The following is an 8,014-nucleotide window of genomic DNA, read 5'->3' as shown; positions in this document are numbered from 1 at the left end:
AGGTGGGTGGAGGATGGGTGAGGGAGGTGCTGTGGGGGTGGGTGGGCGAGGGAGGTGGGTGGAGGTGAGTGGGTGAGGGAGGTGAGATGGGGTGGGCGAGGGGGAGGTGAGGTGGGGGTGAGTGGGTGAGGGAAGTGAGGCGAGGTGGGGGTGGGTGGTGAGGGAGTGGTGGGTGGGATGGGTGGGTTAGGGAGGTGAGGTGTAGGTGGGTGGAGGTGGGGTGGGTGGTGAGATGAGGTGGGTGGGTTGGGCGAGGTGGGTGGAGGTTGGGGGCCTTACTCAGAGTGGACTTGGTCAAAGGAGCAGGTCTTCTGTGCGGGGCTGTAGTCGTCTTGGCTGTCGGCCACGTGAAGGTCGCAATGCAGGTAGATCTGAGAGCAAAGCCACGAGCTCACATTGAAACAAACGGCAGAAGCCACGTGCTGGCCTCGGTGGAAGGTGCCTTTCGCGATCAATATTATTCATAATAGAAGCGGTGGGGGGGGGGGGGGTGGCACGTGCCCCCCCCCAAAATGATCCGATCGAAATTGGGGGATTTCGATCGGATCATTGGGGTTTATTAGTACAATTTCGATCGGATCATTGGGGTTTATTAGTACAATTTCGATTGGATCATTGGGGTTTATTAGTACAGTTTCGATTGGATCATTGGGTTTTATTAGTACAATTTCGATTGGATCATTGGGGTTTATTAGTACAGTTTCGATTGGATCATTGGGGTTTATTAGTACAATTTCGATTGGATCATTGGGGTTTATTAGTACAGTTTCGATTGGATCATTGGGGTTTATTAGTACAATTTCGATTGGATCATTGGGGTTTATTAGTACAATTTCGATCGGATCATTGGGGTTTATTAGTACAATTTCGATCGGATCATTGGGGTTTATTAGTACAATTTCGATCGGATCATTGGGGTTTATTAGTACAATTTCGATTGGATCATTGGGGTTTATTAGTACAATTTCGATTGGATCATTGGGGTTTATACTGGTAGGAACGAAGTGAACCAGCCTACAATAGATTATATCGTCCGTCCGTTCGTCCGTGTATCAACATCGCCCCCTACTGCAAACACTTGGCAGGACCCTACAAAAACCTTTAGACTCAGTGAGGCTTTCCTGGCTAAACAAGTGTAATAATACATGATGTTTATGTTCTTTGGTTATTCGTTCCTACCAGCCCACCCCGCAGGGACCTGTTTAGTAATACATCGGCATTTTGCGATCCCCACTGCCACCGTGTGGCATATTATTACGTGGCCAGGGACTCTATGAGATGATAGGACAATAGTCTGAGTCCACAATTGGTGATAGGTAACGGCAAAACGGTTATAAGAGACTCAGAATTGTGCGCAGTTGCGTATAGAGTCCACACGACTTCCCTGCTGAAGGCATCAACAGCTTCAGCGAGCGCGATGCCGATCACACGACGCGGTACGAATTCGACCCTCGATCAACGGCTGCTCCATCAAACACGCACGCGTCGAATCAAAAGGGACAAGGCCTTACTAACAAGTCCTTGCTTACTTACCAACTCCTTACTCACCAACAACTCCTTACTCACCAACAACTCCTTACTCACCAACAACTCCTTACTCACCAACAACTCCTTACTCACCAACAACTCCTTACTCACCAACCAACTCCTTACTCACCAACCAACTCCTTACTCACCAACCAACTCCTTACTCACCAACCAACTCCTTACAACCCGTCAGTCAATCCGTCAGTCAATCCGTCAGTCAATTTGTCAGTCAATCCGTCAGTCAATCCGTCAGTCAATCCGTCAGTCAATCCGTCAGTCAATCCGTCAGTCAATCCGTCAGTCAATCCGTCAGTCAATCCGTCAGTCAATCCGTCAGTCAATCCGTCAGTCAATCCGTCAGTCAATCCGTCAGTCAATCCGTCAGTCAATCCGTCAGTAAACCCGTCAGTAAACCCGTCAGTAAACCCGTCAGTAAACCCGTCAGTAAACCCGTCAGTAAACCCATCAACTCGTCAGTCAACCCATCAAGTCGTCCATCAACAGTGGCGGCTCCTGCAAAATCTCTCAGGGGGGGGGCAAATGTCTGGATGATTGATAAGGATAAGGTCCACCCATGCGAAGGATAAATTAACAGCTTAAGCATGTAAAGGCAACGTCACTTCTTTAATATGACTCTTACAATACATCTTGTTTGTTTCTATACTCACTATTATTACAATCCACTTAGTTTCTTTTATTAAAGATTCCACGAGGTGGCGACAAGTAATATTGTTGACTGAAACGTGCTTACGCATGATGACGTAAGCACGTTAGTGCGAGCCCTCCCGGAAGCCGTAGAGAATGCATTGCAGCGCCCGCCGTTCGAAAAAAAACATCTTTGAATGTAAGTCTATGGGAACACTCTGGGCGATTCTCAGCCAGAGTGAAATCGGCCAAAAAGAGGCGGTACTCCACAGAACGTGACATGACGCTGATTGGACTATATCCTGAGGCAGTGACGGCTAGCGTCAGTGACGGCTAGCGTGACTCTGTGGTTGAATGACATTGGTGGTGCGTCGCCCAATCGCCCTAATGAAGAAACCGCCCCTGTCCATCAACCCGTCAACCCGTCAACTCGTCCGTCAACCCGTCAACTCGTCCGTCAACACGTCAACCCGTCAACTCGTCCGTCAACACGTCAACCCGTCAACTCGTCCGTCAACACGTCAACCCGTCAACTCGTCCGTCAACACGTCAACCCGTCAACTCGTCCGTCAACACGTCAACCCGTCCGTCAACACGTCAACTCGTCCGTCAACACGTCAACCCGTCAACTCGTCCGTCAACACGTCAACTCGTCAACACGTCAACCCGTCAACTCGTCCGTCAACCCGTCAACACGTCAACTCGTCCGTCAACACGTCAACTCGTCCGTCAACACGTCAACCCGTCCGTCAACACGTCAACCCGTCAACACGTCAACCCGTCAACACGTCAACCCGTCAACACGTCAACCCGTCAACACGTCAACCCGTCAACCCGTCAACACGTCAACCCGTCAACCCGTCAACACGTCAACACGTCAACCCGTCAACCCGTCAACCCGTCAACCCGTCAACCCGTCAACCCGTCAACCCGTCAACCCGTCAACCCGTCAACCCGTCAACCCGTCAACCCGTCAACCCGTCAACCCGTCAACCCGTCAACCCGTCAACCCGTCAACCCGTCAACCCGTCAACCCGTCAACCCGTCAACCCGTCAACCCGTCAACCCGTCAACACGTCAACCCGTCAACCCGTCAACCCGTCAACCCGTCAACCCGTCAACCCGTCAACCCGTCAACCCGTCAACCCGTCAACCCGTCAACTCGTCAACCCGTCAACCCGTCAACCCGTCAACCCGTCAACCCGTCAACCCGTCAACCCGTCAACCCGTCAACCCGTCAACCCGTCAACCCGTCAACTCGTCAACCCGTCAACCCGTCAACCCGTCAACCCGTCAACCCGTCAACCCATCAACCCGTCAACCCATCAACTCGTCAACCCATCAACTCGTCAACCCATCAACTCGTCAACCCATCAACTCGTCAACCCGTCAACCCGTCAACCCGTCAACCCGTCAACCCGTCAACCCGTCAACCCGTCAACCCGTCAACCCGTCAACCCGTCAACCCGTCAACCCGTCAACTCGTCAACCCGTCAACCCGTCAACTCGTCAACCCGTCAACCCGTCAACCCATCAACTCGTCAACCCGTCAACTCGTCAACCCATCAACTCGTCAACCCGTCAACTCGTCAACCCATCAACTCGTCAACCCGTCAACTCGTCAACCCATCAACTCGTCAACCCGTCAACTCGTCAACCCGTCAACTCGTCAACCCATCAACTCGTCAACCCATCAACTCGTCAACCCATCAACTCGTCAACCCATCAACTCGTCAACCCATCAACTCGTCAACCCATCAACTCGTCAACCCATCAACTCGTCAACCCGTCAACTCGTCAACCCGTCAACTCGTCAACCCGTCAACCCGTCAACCCATCAACCCATCAACTCGTCAACCCATCAACTCGTCAACCCGTCAACTCGTCAACCCGTCAACCCGTCAACTCGTCAACCCATCAACTCGTCAACCCATCAACTCGTCAACCCATCAACTCATCAACCCATCAACTCGTCAACCCATCAACTCGTCAACCCGTCAACTCGTCAACCCGTCAACTTGTCAACCCGTCAACCCGTCAACTCGTCAACCCGTCAACTCGTCAACCCATCAACTCGTCAACCCGTCAACTCGTCAACCCGTCAACTCGTCAACCCATCAACTCGTCAACCCATCAACTCGTCAACCCATCAACTCGTCAACCCATCAACTCGTCAACCCATCAACTCGTCAACCCGTCAACTCGTCAACCCGTCAACTCGTCAACCCGTCAACCCGTCAACCCATCAACCCGTCAACCCATCAACTCGTCAACCCGTCAACTCGTCAACCCATCAACTCGTCAACCCATCAACCCGTCAACCCGTCAACCCGTCAACCCGTCAACCCGTCAACTCGTCAACCCGTCAACCCGTCAACTCGTCAACCCGTCAACCCGTCAACCCATCAACTCGTCAACCCGTCAACTCGTCAACCCATCAACTCGTCAACCCGTCAACTCGTCAACCCATCAACTCGTCAACCCGTCAACTCGTCAACCCATCAACTCGTCAACCCGTCAACTCGTCAACCCGTCAACTCGTCAACCCGTCAACCCGTCAACCCATCAACCCGTCAACCCATCAACTCGTCAACCCGTCAACTCGTCAACCCGTCAACTCGTCAACCCATCAACCCGTCAACCCATCAACTCGTCAACCCATCAACTCGTCAACCCATCAACTCGTCAACCCATCAACTCGTCAACCCATCAACTCGTCAACCCGTCAACTCGTCAACCCGTCAACTCGTCAACCCGTCAACCCGTCAACCCATCAACCCGTCAACCCATCAACCCGTCAACCCGTCAACCCGTCAACCCATCAACTCGTCAACCCATCAACTCGTCAACCCGTCAACTCGTCAACCCGTCAACTCGTCAACCCATCAACTCGTCAACCCGTCAACTCGTCAACCCGTCAACCCGTCAACCCGTCAACCCGTCAACCCATCAACTCGTCAACCCATCAACTCGTCAACCCGTCAACTCGTCAACCCGTCAACTCGTCAACCCGTCAACCCGTCAACCCATCAACCCGTCAACCCATCAACCCGTCAACCCGTCAACCCGTCAACCCATCAACCCGTCAACCCATCAACTCGTCAACCCGTCAACCCGTCAACCCATCAACCCGTCAACCCATCAACTCGTCAACCCATCAACTCGTCAACCCATCAACCCGTCAACCCATCAACCCGTCAACCCATCAACCCGTCAACCCATCAACCCGTCAACCCATCAACCCGTCAACCCATCAACTCGTCAACCCATCAACCCGTCAACCCATCAACTCGTCAACCCGTCAACTCGTCAACCCATCAACTCGTCAACCCATCAACTCGTCAACCCATCAACTCGTCAACCCATCAACTCGTCAACCCATCAACTCGTCAACCCGTCAACTCGTCAACCCGTCAACTCGTCAACCCGTCAACTCGTCAACCCGTCAACTCGTCAACCCGTCAACTCGTCAACCCATCAACTCGTCAACCCGTCAACTCGTCAACCCGTCAACTCGTCAACCCGTCAACTCGTCAACCCGTCAACTCGTCAACCCATCAACTCGTCAACCCATCAACTCGTCAACCCGTCAACTCGTCAACCCATCAACCCGTCAACCCATCAACTCGTCAACCCGTCAACTCGTCAACCCGTCAACTCGTCAACCCATCAACCCGTCAACCCATCAACTCGTCAACCCATCAACCCGTCAACCCATCAACTCGTCAACCCATCAACCCGTCAACCCATCAACTCGTCAACCCGTCAACTCGTCAACCCGTCAACCCATCAACCCGTCAACCCATCAACTCGTCAACCCATCAACTCGTCAACCCATCAACCCGTCAACCCATCAACTCGTCAACCCGTCAACTCGTCAACCCATCAACCCGTCAACCCATCAACTCGTCAACCCGTCAACTCGTCAACCCATCAACTCGTCAACCCATCAACTCGTCAACCCGTCAACTCGTCAACCCATCAACCCGTCAACCCATCAACTCGTCAACCCGTCAACTCGTCAACCCGTCAACTCGTCAACCCATCAACCCGTCAACCCATCAACTCGTCAACCCATCAACCCGTCAACCCATCAACTCGTCAACCCATCAACCCGTCAACCCATCAACTCGTCAACCCGTCAACTCGTCAACCCGTCAACCCATCAACCCGTCAACCCATCAACTCGTCAACCCATCAACTCGTCAACCCATCAACCCGTCAACCCATCAACTCGTCAACCCGTCAACTCGTCAACCCATCAACCCGTCAACCCATCAACTCGTCAACCCATCAACTCGTCAACCCATCAACCCGTCAACCCATCAACTCGTCAACCCATCAACTCGTCAACCCATCAACTCGTCAACCCATCAACTCGTCAACCCATCAACTCGTCAACCCATCAACCCGTCAACCCATCAACTCGTCAACCCATCAACTCGTCAACCCATCAACCCGTCAACCCATCAACTCGTCAACCCATCAACTCGTCAACCCATCAACCCGTCAACCCATCAACTCGTCAACCCATCAACTCGTCAACCCATCAACTCGTCAACCCATCAACCCGTCAACCCATCAACTCGTCAACCCATCAACTCGTCAACCCATCAACCCGTCAACCCATCAACCCGTCAACCCATCAACTCGTCAACCCATCAACTCGTCAACCCGTCAACTCGTCAACCCATCAACTCGTCAACCCATCAACTCGTCAACCCGTCAACTCGTCAACCCATCAACTCGTCAACCCGTCAACTCGTCAACCCGTCAACTCGTCAACCCATCAACTCGTCAACCCGTCAACTCGTCAACCCGTCAACTCGTCAACCCATCAACTCGTCAACCCATCAACTCGTCAACCCATCAACCCGTCAACCCATCAACCCGTCAACCCATCAACCCGTCAACCCATCAACTCGTCAACCCATCAACTCGTCAACCCGTCAACTCGTCAACCCATCAACCCGTCAACCCATCAACTCGTCAACCCATCAACCCGTCAACCCATCAACTCGTCAACCCGTCAACTCGTCAACCCATCAACTCGTCAACCCATCAACTCGTCAACCCATCAACTCGTCAACCCATCAACTCGTCAACCCATCAACTCGTCAACCCGTCAACTCGTCAACCCGTCAACTCGTCAACCCGTCAACTCGTCAACCCGTCAACTCGTCAACCCGTCAACTCGTCAACCCGTCAACTCGTCAACCCGTCAACTCGTCAACCCGTCAACTCGTCAACCCATCAACTCGTCAACCCATCAACTCGTCAACCCGTCAACTCGTCAACCCATCAACTCGTCAACCCATCAACTCGTCAACCCATCAACTCGTCAACCCATCAACTCGTCAACCCATCAACTCGTCCATCAACACGTCAACACATCAACTCGTCCGTCAACCCGTCAACTCGTCCATCAACTCGTCAACCCGTCAACTCGTCCATCAACCCATCAACCCATCCATCAACCCGTCAACCGATCAACTCGTCCGTCAACCCGTCAACTCGTCCATCAACTCGTCAACCCATCAACTCGTCCGTCAACCCGTCAACTCGTCCGTCAACCCGTCAACTCGTCCGTCAACACGTCAACCCATCAATTCGTCCGTCAACCCGTCAACTCGTCCATCAACTCGTCAACCCGTCAACTCGTCCATCAACACGTCAACCCATCAACTCGTCCGTCAACCCGTCAGTGCGCCACCTCGTTGGTGGCAGAGCCGGAGTTGTTTGCGAAGGCGAAGGCCTGGAACGAGAGTCGCAGAGACGACGGATCTTCTGGTCGCACGAAGACGGCGCCGCTGCTCTTGCTGTCCACGAGACACCTGCGACG

At 53.0% G+C, this 8,014-nt stretch overlaps 1 long non-coding RNA gene across 1 annotated transcript in view; it reads right to left on the bottom strand.

Annotated features, from left to right (window-relative positions):
- Nucleotides 1-295: 295 nt before the first annotated feature.
- The window catches only part of LOC144955354 (uncharacterized), a 9,253-nt gene continuing 1,534 nt past the window's right edge, over nt 296-8,014 (bottom strand). Inside the window, exons 2-3 of the long non-coding RNA XR_013641624.1 lie at nt 7,886-8,006; nt 296-371 (exon numbers count right to left, since the gene is read on the bottom strand). This is a non-coding gene — a long non-coding RNA (uncharacterized LOC144955354). The remainder of the gene's footprint in view (nt 372-7,885; nt 8,007-8,014) is intronic.

The sequence above is a fragment of the Lampetra fluviatilis genome, unplaced genomic scaffold, assembly GCF_964198595.1.
Source record: "Lampetra fluviatilis unplaced genomic scaffold, kcLamFluv1.1 SCAFFOLD_1457, whole genome shotgun sequence".
Lineage (NCBI taxonomy): Eukaryota > Metazoa > Chordata > Hyperoartia > Petromyzontiformes > Petromyzontidae > Lampetra > Lampetra fluviatilis.
This window is presented reverse-complemented; position numbering and strand designations above follow the sequence as displayed.